Source organism: Nelumbo nucifera, chromosome 5 (genome assembly GCF_055504915.1).
Source record: "Nelumbo nucifera cultivar China Antique chromosome 5, China Antique-T2T, whole genome shotgun sequence".
Taxonomy (NCBI): Eukaryota; Viridiplantae; Streptophyta; class Magnoliopsida; order Proteales; family Nelumbonaceae; genus Nelumbo; species Nelumbo nucifera.
The window spans coordinates 25,247,366-25,260,445 of record NC_142653.1 but is presented as its reverse complement, the minus strand read 5'-3'; positions in this window follow the sequence as shown (position 1 = coordinate 25,260,445).

Genomic DNA, 13,080 nt, shown 5'->3' with positions numbered 1-13,080 from the left:
AGAGGTTGGGCGCAGTTCGCGCAGGCTTTCACGTCCCACTTTGTTACTAGTAAGCGGTGCCCGCGAACTGAAGAAAGCCTCCTCAACATAGTGCATAGAGAAGGAGAATCCATCCGGGGCTACGTCAAGCGGTTCAACGATGCTTGCATGTAGATACCGCGCCTGGACCCTGCCGTGTGCCTTGCACCAGCTAAGAAAGGTGTGACGCACAAAGAGTTCAAATGGAAAATGGTCGTCAACCAACCAGCGACCATAACTGACTTTCTTAAGCTCGCGGACAAGTTCATAGCTACCGAAGAGGAGATCAACCAAAAGGGCGAGAGCGCGCCTGAAAAGAGGAAGAGGGAAGGAGAGCCATCCAACCAAGGGGACAGCTGAAAGAAAAAGGATGTAGCTCGGGGGGCAAAGCCAGATCAGTCGTTCCGAGCTCCTACAGCGGACCGAACTGATTACACCTCAGTGAACACGAAGTGGGCTGAAATCCTGATGGCGATCAAGGACGTCCCGTATGTGAAGTGGCCACCCCGTTTGAGGGGAAATCAACAATAATAATAATAAAGCAGATCGGCAAGGGGAGGACGGTAAGGATGCTCTCGAGTCCAGCAGCGGGCTGGCCGAACAGTCACGGAGGCAGCCTCCGGAAGAGAGGCCGGTCCGGGGCACCATCCATGTTATAGTAGGAGGTTCGATCGTCGTGGGTTGCACTTCAGCAGCAGCTCGGACGTCGGTTCGCGAAGCCGCCCGGGAAGAACGGAATCCTCCGAAGCGGCCGAGGACAGAAGAGTCAATTTTCTTCACGAGAAGATGACGTGCAAGGGGTCCACTACCCCCACGATGACGCACTGGTGATAAAGCTAAGGATCAACGACTTCGAGGTCAAGCGCGTACTCGTTGACTCGGGCAGCTCGGCAGATATCCTCTTCAAAGCTGCGTTCGACCAGCTTTAGTTGCGGAAAAGCGACTTGAAACCTGCGAACACTCCTTTGGTGGGCTTTAGCGGAGAAGAAGTCCGGCCCCTTCGGAAAATAACAGTACCTGTGGAAGGCGGCACATGGCCCTGCGTAGTCGGACTCAACCACGACTTCCTGGTGGTCGCGACCCCCTCCCCATACAATGCCATAATAGGTCAGCCGATCACCCATATCCTACGGGCGGTGGTCTCCACTTACCATTTGGTAATGAAGTTCCCTACGGACTTCGGTGTGGGGGGAGGGCGGGGCGACCAACTCGAGTCCCGCAAGTGCTATGTCGCCACCCTGAAGGGAAAGACCAAGGTGGTCGACGACCTCGAAGCTGGAGCGGCCTACGGAGCAAGGCGAAGAACGAGTCGCGCCCACGGAAGAAACAGTTGCAGTTCCAACCTTAGCAGCAGACCCAGCTCGGACGCTTCGGATCGACGTTTCCGTCCGGGAACCTCTACGATCCGAACCGGTAAGTTTCTTACTTCAAAATTTGGATATTTTTGCATGGTCCGCGACAGAGATGCCCGGTATAGACCCCGACCTTATAACTCACAAGCTGAATACTGATCCTGTAGTTAGGCCCGTTAGACGGAAGAAACGCAACCTAGCCCCGGAGCGGTGGAAAGCGGACGACGAGGAGGTCGAGAAGCTCCTCGCAGCTGACTTCATGAGAGAAATCCATTACCCGAGCTGGGTAACCAACCCCGTCCTGGTAAGAAAGCCAACGGCAAGTGGCGCATGTGCGTCGACTACACCGACCTAAACCGGGCTTGCCCAAAAGACTGCTTCCCACTCCCCCGAATTGACCGCTTGGCGGACGCGACCTCGGGGCATGAGTTGCTAAGTTTCTTGGATGCCTATTCGTGGTATAACCAAATCAAGATGGACCCGGCGGACGAAGAAAAGACTACCTTCATCACGGGGTTCGGTCTATACTTGTTACAAGGTTATGCCCTTCGGGTTGAAAAACGCGGGGGCAATCTTTCAAAGGCTTGTAAATAAGTTATTTGCACCATTAATTGGCGGTAAAGTAGAATGCTATGTAGACGACATGGTTGTCAAAACTCAATTCTCACATGAATTAATACAAGATTTGCATTTTGTTTTTTGAAATTTTGCGTAAGTTTAATATGAGACCGAACCCAAACAAGTGTGTATTCGGTGTGACCTTGGGCAAGTTCGTAGGATACATCATTAACCGGTGCGACATTGAGGCCAACTTGGATAAGATTAAGGCAATTTTGATATGAAACCACCCCGGAAGTTGAAGGAGGTTCGGAGGTTGAATGGCCGCATAGCCGCCCTGAGCCGTTTCATGTCCAAGTCGGTGGACCGCTGTCTGCCGTTCTTTAAGGCAATTAAGAGAAAAGGGTTTGAATGGACCCAAGACTGCCAGCTCGCGTTTGACGAGCTCAAGAAATACCTCGCTAGTGTGCCGATCTTAACCCGGCCCGAGGAGGGCGATGTCTTAGAACTGTACCTCTCGGCGAGCGACGAAGTGGTCTGTTCGGTACTAATAATGGAAGTAGATCGGGTCCAACGACCCATCTATTATGTTAGTAAAGTATTGTAGGGAGCAGAGACGAGATACACGGAGATAGAAAAGCTAGCATACGCACTTGGTAGTTGCAGCTCGGAAGCTCCGCCTGTACTTCCAAGCTCATGCTGTTATCGTCCTCACCGACAAACCTCTAAGGCAAGTCTTACTTAAGCCCGAGGTCTGGTCGGTTGACGAAGTGGGCCGTTGAGCTCAGCGAGTACGACCTCCAGTACAAGCCGCGAACTGCCATTAAAGCTCAAGCCTTAGAAGATTTCATCGCCGAGTGCACATTCAGCTCTGAAGTTCCCGGGCCGGTTGAGCACGAGGTCCCCGGTTCGGGTGAGCCCGAAGCTCCTAGGCCAGTTCAGTCCGAACCCCGTGAGGTAGTAGCCGGTGTGGCATCTCTCCTAGCTAGGCCAAGCGCAATCCGGGATGAGGAGCCCTGGATCCTTCATGTAGATGGCTCCTCGAACCAACGGGGCAACGGAGCCGGAATAGTTATGCACGGCCCAAGTGGCACGAAACCGGAGTACGCGCTACGCTTCGAGTTCGCGGCATCTAACCATGAAGCGGAGTACGAGGCGTTGATAGCTGGACTAGCCTTAGCCAAAGAAGTAAAAGCCAAGCACATCATTATCTGCAGCGACTCCCGGCTCGTGGTCAACCAGGTCACTAGTGAGTACGAAGCTCATAAGCCGACCATGGTCGCCTACTTGGCCAAAGTCGGAGAGGCCCTGCTCAACTTCCAGTCACACTTCATCGGACAAATCCCTAGGTCGAAGAACGCCGAGGCCGACGCCTTGTCCAGGTTAGCCGGCACCAGCGACATCACCATGAGAACCATGTACATAGAGGACCTTCCTCGGCCTAGCATTCTCGGGGGGGCAGAGGAGGTCTCTCCCATCGTTCAAGCGGAGCCAAGCTGGATTGACCTGCTCGCGAGGTTCTTGCTACACGGGACCCTCCCTGCGGATCGCAATGCAGCCGGAAGGGTGCAGCGCTAGGCAGCCAAATACGTCATGATAGACGAACGGCTATACCGGAGATCCTACATGCTCCCCTACCTGCGTTGCTTGCGACCTACCGAAGTCGAGCTCGTACTCCGTGACACTCATGAGGGTCCGTGCGGCGGACACTTGGGGAGTAGGGCCCTCGCCCAAAAGGCACTTCGACAAGGGTATTATTGGCCAACAATGAAGGCAGATGCCATTGAACTCGTCGAGAAAATGTGACAAATGCTAGAGACATGCCAATATTCACCACTAACCCGTTGTTGACCTCAAGTATCTCACCAGCCCGTGGTCCTTTGCACGGTGGGGCATCGATCTACTCGGGCCATTCCCGCCAGCGGCGGGTGGAAGGAAGTTCTTAGTAGTAGCAATGGACTAATTTACCAAGTGGGTAGAAGCCGAACCCCTCGTAATGATCACAGCCCGAAATGTTCAAAACTTCTTTTGGAAGAACATCGTGTGCCGCTTCGGATTACCTCGGGTATTGATTTACGACAATGGCAAGCGGTTCGAGGACATCAAATTTCAAGACTGGTGCCAAGACATGGGAATCCGACAGAATTTTACTTCGGTCGCACACCTTCAAGCAAACGGTTAGGCGGGAGTCACGAATAGAGCCATCCTCCGCGGATTAAAGGCACGATTGGACCGAGCTAAAGGATTGTGGGCAGATGAACTACCCGGTGTTCTATGGGCATACCGGACCACGGAGAAGACTGCCGCGGGAGAAACACCCTTCAATCTCACGTACGGCACCGAAGCGGTGATCTCCGGAGAGATCGAAGTACCTACGCTGCGACTAGAAGCATACGGTGATCGGACAAACGAAGATGATCTACGTACCAACCTCGATCTACTCAACGAAGTAAGGGACCTCGCGTACATCGGGACCGTAGCCTACCTGCGAGAGAGTAGCTCGGTACTATAATGCCGGGGTCAAGAGGCGGAACCTCCGCGTTGGCAACCTGGTCCTTCGTAAAGTTATGGTACCTGAGCCCGGCGCTGGCAAGCTCGGGTCCAAGCCGGGAAGGTTCCTACCGAGTGAAGCGAGTACTCGAGGAAGGAACGTACGAGCTCGAGACCCTCGAAGGGAAACAAGTACCTCGGGCATGGAATATTGTCAACCTAAGACAATACTATCCGTAAGAATTGAGTAGGGCACGAGCCACTCCCAAAGCCTAAGGGCCGGAATACCGAGCTAATATGACCTCGGCACAACAGGACCCGGTCGCCTCCGTGGCATGGGCGGACTCCGAGAATGGGCCACGAGACACTCCTCCAGCCCTAAGGGCTGAAACGCCGAGCTAATGAAGAAACCTCGGTAGCATACAAAACTAAGTTGCCCCATCGGTATGAACTAAGTACTTGCAACGCTTGAGGTGCGAGGCGGCCCGGGCATGAACCTTACAACAAATAGCCCGCCCTGGCATGCAAAGGGTTGGACCTGTTAAGGATAACAGACGGCAACCTACCTCGGGTGCGGACAGGTCGGGCATGCGCCCTACTATGTCCCTCACCCCGGCGTACACAAGGCTACCCCTATTAAACGGTTCGGGGCCATGATGGCCGTTAAGGAACACCCACTTCGAAAGTTCAACTTGATAGGTTAACAACTTGGGGTGAGATAACCATTTCGACAAAAATAAATTGCACAAACTTTTGACAAAAAGAAAAACTCGCTTCATTGCAGAAGATTCATTACATGAATTCCATTAAGAACGTCTTGATTACAAGAAAGAAAAAGGGAGAAGATTAAGTTTACAAATACAGGGAGCAAACTACTTTGGAAGCTCGCTGCCTTTGTTAGGGACCTCCATGGGGGTAGTAACTGGGCCAGCATCCTCTGCTTCATCTTTGGCGCCCTCATCTTCAGAATCTGGATCATCTTTTGACTGACGCACGATGTCGTCGGTGATTCATGAAGTGGTGATGGTGCTCGTATCCAGGTCGGGGTAGAGGTGCCCGATTAGCCACCGGCCGAGCTTGAAGCCCTTGCGGTAGGCCTCGGTCATCACGTCGTCAAACCTTGAAGATTTGACAAAGTCAATGACGGCCCGAGTCTTGGCCTCCTTGAGAGCACCCTCGAAGATCGCGGCCTTCTCTCTTATATCTTCTTGGAGGTACTCCACCTCGTGCTCCAGCTTCCCCTTTGCCTCCTTGAGGCCTTGCATCTCGAGCTTCGGGGCATCCCTCTCAGCCTTGAGGCTGTTCACCTCAAGCCCTAAAGCCTCTTGACCGACCTTAAGCCTGTTTACCTCGGCCCTCGGCTTATCTTTGTCTCGGGCCAGCTCCCCCTTCTCTGCCATTAACACCTCGATGAAGCTCTTTTGAGCCAAGGTGTCACTCTCCAGGCGGTGGACCTAACAGCGAGCTGCCCTCAACTCAATATGGGCTGTGCGGGATGACTTCTCGGCCTCCAAAGCCCACCTCGGGTGCCGATCCGATTGAAGGGTCAAGGCGCGAATGGCGGTGTTCACCTGCAAAAGGGAAACCAATCAAGAGGGAAACCAAAAAAAAAAAAAAAGGAAGAGAAGAGACCAAGCCGACCGGGAGTAAGATCACCCCACTCGCCGACCTCCCCCGGGTATGCGGCCAGCTTGCTCTTCTCCAGGCTGCACTAGGGGTTCGGGACGGTTTCACTCCCCCGACCCTCCGAGCTAGACGTCGTCATCTCTACATCGTGAGTGGAACTCTCGGAGGCCTCGGCGGTAGCTTCGGCGGGGATGAGCCCCGGCAGCAGCCCCTGCAGCACTAGCCTCGGCAACGCTCTCAACGGTAGGTTCGGTGGGCTTGGCAGCAGGTTTGGTGGGCCTAACGGCAGGTTCCGCTACCACCTCGGGCCCCTGAGGCACAACCCCTCCTTCCAAGTCGATGACAGGCTCCGCTACCACCTCGGGCCCCGGAGCTGAATTCTGCGGAGGTTGAGTCTTGGCCGAGGCTTGGGGAGACTCAACGTGTGCCTTCTTGGCTACGCGCTTCTTCCTCTTCATCCGGCGGAAGAGTCTTTGGTTGTCAATCTTCTCTGCCTCCATGGGACCTGCGGTGAAGTTCAACATTAGCAATCCCGAAACAAACATACATACAAAAGGCCGAAGTAAAGCAAAACCTACCCAAGCTCAAGCCGGCCTAGACAAGCTTCTCATCGGATGTGAAGTCTTTATAATTTAACCCGAGCTGAGCCGGCGTCCGGAGTGCCTTCTTGGTCTTACCATCAAAGATGACACCGGGGTCTTGAACAGCCACCCTCCGGTCGGTAGGGAAGGGCCATCCCGTGCTCCTCCGAACTACAAAGTAGTCCCGCTTCCATGCCGGGACTTTACTTGGGAGTTTGTGCATAAGCTTGAACCCCGAGGCGGGGAGATAGGTAGTAAGACCGTCTGTGCCCTGGGAGAGTGCCCGAAGCACTCTTCTTTATGGCCAAAATGGTGCTAAGGATGTCCGGGTCAATAAGAAGGGAACGGTCGAAGCAAAGAGAAATGGTCCCAGCAATATTCCGTATGGAATTTGGATGAAGTTGGTCCAAGGTTATGTTGAAGTGCACCAGCACCTCAGAAATTAAGCGGTGGAGAGGAAGTCGGAGACCGGCTACTAATTGTTCCCTGAAGACCACGATCTCATCGGGACCGTGCTCCCATGGGAAACTACCGGTAGGAAGACTGTAAGAGTACTCCCCGGGAAGATGGAACTTCTGTATGAGGTCCTGGAGTCTCTCCATAGTCATGGTGGAAGGGCCGAACTGATCCGGCACCCGACCTCGGTGGGAAGTGGATGCCAAATGACCCGAAGCCACCCGTGCATCGGATGGCTGGGAGGTAGAAGGGACACCCCGAGCCGAGGTACCCACCTCGGGCTCGTTGATGAGGCTGTCTACGCTAGACGACATAGCAGACTTAAGGGAAAGAAACAAACTAGAAGGGAAAAGGGAGCTCGAGAGGACTCACCAAAGGAACGCAACCGAACTGGAAGACCCGAGCTAAGAGACCTTTGGCGCGAGCTCAAACGCTAACGACGAAAGCTTTGTGGCGAAGAAAATGGCCAAGGGTCCCCCTATTTATAGCCACAGCTGCGGGATCATCGAGGCGAAAACGGTTTAGCGCGTTTTTGACGTCCTCGAAGTCCAAGTCGCATGAAGTCCGTGCGTGATCTGGACGCGACTCGAGTCTTTTATCGATCGAACCGGGCACTAGACTGGTCTAGTTGGACGGAGCGCGCAACAAAGCGGCATAAATACCGATGCCAAATCCACCCGGCGCGTCATGACCTCCCCGCACTTGGGTCATCACCGCCAGCGCAGGGGAGTGGGGGGCAATTGATGGAGGGTGATTTGGCCCAACCTCGCAGCACGGGTACACGTGGGCGTGACCTTGCTCAAACAGTGACTCGGCGTGACAACGCAACCGACATAACCACAACTCGGGGGGGGGGTCTCACCGAGTTGAGCTCGGCAACCGGGCGGATAAACTACTCGCCGGAAGCCGTCTTGCCCGCATCTCCTCTCTGGGGTTAAAGCACTCCGGGGTGCCCCGAGGTCGGGGTGCCCCGACCTTTCTCGATACCCGAGCTCCTCCTGATGGACTTCGGGCCACTCCCCGACGGGGAGCTCACCGACCCACCTCTAGACACCCCGGGGTGAAAACACTTCGGGCCGGACAGCTCGGCATAGCTTGCCACGGGCAGCTCGCTGCCCGTGAGATAGCCCGACACGGGGTAACTCGCGAAAGGGTAGTTCGGCGTACCGCCAAAAGATCTCCCTGCCCGACCACCGTACCCGACAAATCCGAGGACAACAGCCATGTCCCTCGTTAGACATCATCGCACCTGCCACCTTTAAAAGGTGCCTTACACCTGATAAGCACGTACCTTGCGACGACGGCCCCGCACGTGCCACCTCAGCCTTGCGTGTAACGGCTGTGGCGGACCGACAGCGGCGGATATACCTGCCCTATCATTAGCCGGAGGGCATGATGCAACAGAATTCTGTTATAAGGGGCTTATTCTCAAGGAACAAGGTATCTTCGAACCACTTGCGCAATATGCACTCTTAGCCTTCGTCTTCCCTTTGCTTCTCACATAGAATACCGACTTAATCGTCGGAGCGTTCCCGCCGGGCAAACCCCCCGGGGATTCTTCTTCTTCCTCCTCGTTTCGGGTACCTCTCGGGAGCCACGTGAGTGCCAGCTAGGAGTGACCGGATCGCGCTACATCATAAATGAAATAAAATTCCTATTTTTATTCCAATTTGTTATTCACTTTAGTCTTTGTTTCTTTGACTTCTTAGTCGGTTAAATATTTGTTTCATTTCTTTGTTAGCTCTCCTATTTTTTTCAAATAGTTCCCAAAGGAAAGTTAAATATTTTAGTTTTACTTAGCAAAGAAATAAAAAAATAAAAAATGACAAGAAAACAAAAAAAAGCAAAAAAACAAAAAAGCGAAAAAAAAAACCAATATGGCCTAGCTTGGCACAGCCCAGGCCTGCACGGGCTTGGGCCATGGGTTGTGCCAGGCCGACCACCCAAATTATCCCTAGGGAGGGCGACACGGCCCAGGATGGCCTGCGAGCCGCAGGCCCGGCACGACCCATTTTAGACCTCTACCCAAATCGGTATAATTCAAATAAACCCAACCCGAGTATGGAACAGTTCAACCCGGTCTAAATCTGAATAGACCCGATCACCTCGGTTCAGTTTATTTGGTTCGACCACCCCAGCCCGAACCCAACCAGATCCAGATTTGTGTCAACCCCGAACTCGAAATGGACCTGACCTAGTCCGATCCGAGATCTGACCCGATTTCTTTGGCCCTCGGTTCGGTCCAACCATCCCAACCCGTATCCACATAACTTGGTCCGAATCTACACCGACTTGGATTGATTCCATTGACCTGCTTCGGACTAGTTGGTTCGGTCCCTAACCCGTGCACAACCCGACAAGGGTCGATTCAAGTCAATCCGCCACTGACTGAACCGGTTTGGTCCAGTCCAACCAGACTGATCCGAATCTAAATGGTTCAACCACTCTTGATGTGATTAGCTCGAAGACAATCCAAATAGATAATTCAAATTGTTGGTCTGACCGGTTTGAACCAAGTAATTCGATCAAACCCAAAACCCAAACATAATTAAATGGCTTCGCCACTTGTGTAAAAATAATATACATGCAATATAATTTGAACCTTCACTACTTATATAAATAACAATTACTATTAGCACCAAGCTATAACTAATGAGAACAAATTTTTTATTTTAAGTACATAAATATAAAATTAATGGATTTGAGCGGATGATTTGGGTTGAACTTCAAACCCAATCCAACCAGCCCGCAATTGCCACCGCTAACATGAAATTCAAACCAACTTTATGAAACGTTTTTTTTTTGTTTTTTTTTTGAATAAGCTCTCAATGTTACTCCATATACCAACGCACACTTGTTAGGCTGTATGCAATTTACAGCATGCAGCGCTTAATTTACAACTTGTTTGTAATGAATAAGTGTCTATGTTCCAAGGATTTAAACTGTTTTGGGTTTAAAAAATAAAAATTTTAATAAATAATTAAAATAAAAAATAGCAAAAAATCATTGTCAATAGATTACTAACCAAATTAATGATTTTTGGCCTAAGAACAGTTTTAGGATAAAATGAAACAGGTTCCATGGCAACAGGTCCGACCCGGTTTTCAAAACCATGATTATACCAGCTCGCTTCTATTCGGCAACCTACCTTTATTTAATTAATGTTGATCACAGTTATCTGGGTCTTGGAAGGAGTATATTGAGTATGGTTCCAATTTTGACATTTTTTGAGTAAATTACAAAAACCCCTCTGTATTTTGTTTTGCGACAAAAACCTTCCTTATACTATGACCTTGAGACAAAGACCCTCTTTCATTAATTTTTCATTGAAATCCGTTGTTACAATATTTTTTAATCCTTGTATTACCTTTATAATAACTATTTTAACAATAAGAAGAAAAATACTGTTCATCTTCTCCGACCTCACAATACACAAAGAGTAACGATGGTAAATCCCTTCAGATTCCTTCACACATCTCTCTTCTTTCCCTTCCCCTTTCTCCCCTCCCCTTTCTTCGTGTCATTTGGAAAGAATAATCTGACGATGTCAAAATGGGTTCCCGTGTGGAACCATTTTGACCAACTTTGTGATCGGTGGTAATCCCTCTCTCTCTCCCTCTCTCTCTCTCTCTAAATGGGCTCCCATGTGGAACCTAGAAGGAATACTCTACATCAATACAAAATTACAGCCAGAGCGATTGCGTGGTTGTAGGCCTTGAATCCCGTTCTGTACTCCAACTTTGGGATCTCCTCTCACGTATCCCCGGAATCTCTAGAACCTTCAAAAAAATTCAGCTTGGATATCTCAGGGCCTAGGGTTTTGTTCTATGCTGATCCTTCCGTGGACCTGTTGCTGAAATCCGGTGCAAGTCACCAAATTGAATTTAAGAGTATCGACGCAAGCTTCATTTACAGTGGTGACGGGAGATTTTTGGCAGTGCCAGATTCTCGAGCAGCAATTTTCAAGGATCGGAGTCTTGGATTGACCGAGAAGAGCCAACTGATCGATCAAAAAGCTTCAGCCTATAAATCTAAAATGGGCTTGTTTAGACCGACAGCCAGAGGGAGAATTGAAATTTCACATCGTCAGATTATTCTTCCCAAATGATACGAGAAAGGGGGAAGGGGAAGAAAGAGAGATCGGGAGAGAGAGAAATATGAAAGAATCTGAGGTGCTGTTCGTGTATAAGGGGTCTTTGTTACAGACCCCATAATACGGGGGGCTCTTTGTAATTTACCTTTTTTCTCACAAGTGTATGAGACAATCGGGAGACAGTCTATTACATTTTTGACTGGGGGTATAGTTATAATATTAAAAAAAAAAAATTTTGTTGTTCAATTTTTTTGACTCTATAAAATAAAAAAAAAAACCAATTATACATCCAACCTAATATTGATTGAATATCTGAGCACTCAGATACTCTCGTGAGTTTGTATACAAAGTATCTTCTGCGAACTTATGTTTCCGCTCTTCTCAGCCCAAGATTTTATTTGGAGTTTTGTATATCAAATACAAAACGGTGGTGACCGAATGATTCCAGTTTGAGGAATGGGATCCATTAGTGAATTAGTTTTACCGATCAATACATCAATTGATAGTCCCGTTTGGTTTGCGGGAATAGGGGTCTAGAATCTAGGGCTGTTCATAAGAAGGTTCAATTCGATTAAACCGATCTAATCCGAGTTAGTCGAGTTTTCATTAGTATCGGTCGATTTTAGGTTGGGCAAAATCATAAATCGATATATCGGGTCGGTTTCGGTTTTCTTATGTAAAAATTGAAACCGATTCGGACCAAACCGAACCAATTAGTTTTCTAGTTCGGTAGTTCCTAGTTTCTTACTTACTATTCTTCTACTAGAACTAGAACAGCCATATCTTCTAATTTCTCTAGTCTTTTATACTAAATAGGCAACCCATTAGTCAATTACAATTAGAATTAGGTGTCCTCCTAGTTCTACGCTTCTCTATCATTTTTGTATAGGAGCAAAACCGAAACCGACTCAAATCAATCCAACCCGACTCAAACCGATCAGGTCAGTTTTGCCTACCAGTGGGTCAGTTTCGATTTCCACCTCATGTAACCCGACCAAGTCGGGTCGGTTGGGAAAACCCTTATAAACTGACCCAACCCGACCCGTGAACAGCCCTACTGGAATTAGAATTGGAATAAGCTATTTCGATTCCAACTGTTTGGTTGGCTGGAATCAGAATCTTATTCCCATTTCTACTGGAATAGCATTTTATCATTTGAGGGAATGATCATTTTCTGTCTCTTTTTTGGGAATAAAATCCTATTTCTGCTAATTTCAATTCCTATTTCCATTTCTGTCTAAACCAAACTGACAATGGGAATGGACTATTCCAATTTTAATTTCAGAGGATTTTGATTCTAATTCTGACTGTAAACCAAACAGACTCTTAGGGGTATGAACCCAATATCCTAATTACTGTCTCTTTTTAAGGAATAAAATTCTATTTCTGCTAATTTCAATTCCTATTTCCATTCTTGTCTAAACCAAACTGACAATGGGAATAGACTATTCCAATTTTAATTTCAGAGGATTTTAATTCCAATTCTGACTGTAAATCAAACAGACTCTTAGGGGTATGAACCCAATATCCTAATTATCAAATGAAGGCATCAATATAACCAAAGAATAAGAAATCAGGTTGATCTCATACAACAAACAAGAAAAAATGGGAAAATCTATGATGGAAGAAAGATATGGTATGAAAAAAAAAATTGACCAATCAAAACCCACCCATGAATTTTGATAAATAACACTAATTTCGTACCACTTTCTTGATTCCAGTTAATTGGCCAAATATTTTTCAGATATCATATCTTTTAATTTCCAACTCATAATCGAAAATCTACTTTACAGTCTGTATAGCTCACCTTTTTCCTTTTACCAAGAAAACATTATTTTTGATTGGATGTCTCAGCATCCAATCGAGCACTATCAGGTACTGAGAGTTGGTGAGATAAATCATCCCG